At 49.7% G+C, this 390-nt stretch overlaps 1 non-coding gene across 1 annotated transcript; it reads right to left on the bottom strand.

The window, feature by feature from the left end:
• Positions 1-315: 315 nt before the first annotated feature.
• trnag-gcc lies at positions 316-386 on the bottom strand. Its single transcript has one exon. It is a non-coding gene; the product is annotated as a tRNA-Gly (tRNA).
• Between the last annotated feature and the right edge of the window lie 4 nt (positions 387-390).

Genomic DNA, 390 nt, shown 5'->3' with positions numbered 1-390 from the left:
TGAGAATTCTCCCACTGAACCACCAATGCTCATTGACTCCAATACCACTTTGGTGATGGCACGTGCATACACCTGGAAGTCTGACTCTCCGCCTTCTGCGCCAAACAGGCACAAAATGCAGCTAAATTTAAGATAGGAGCAAGCCTTTTCTTACCCAAGAAAAGCAGGGGGAGAAGAGTCACAAGTGTTGCTTCTGGTGTGGTGTATGACGTGTCACCAACGCCAGCATCTTCTAATGCTCCTCTCCCGGGTATTAACTGTAAGAAGACGAAGAAGTTGTGCAACCATTGAGTCCATAAAGCAGTAAAGACTCAGTGCATTGGCCGGGAATCGGACCCGGGTCTCCCGCGTGGCAGGCGAGAATTCTACCACTGAACCACCAATGCTCAC

This window comes from Plectropomus leopardus, unplaced genomic scaffold, assembly GCF_008729295.1.
Source record: "Plectropomus leopardus isolate mb unplaced genomic scaffold, YSFRI_Pleo_2.0 unplaced_scaffold42777, whole genome shotgun sequence".
Lineage (NCBI taxonomy): Eukaryota > Metazoa > Chordata > Actinopteri > Perciformes > Serranidae > Plectropomus > Plectropomus leopardus.
Note: the sequence above shows the minus strand (reverse complement) of the source record. Positions and strands in the feature narration are given on the sequence as shown.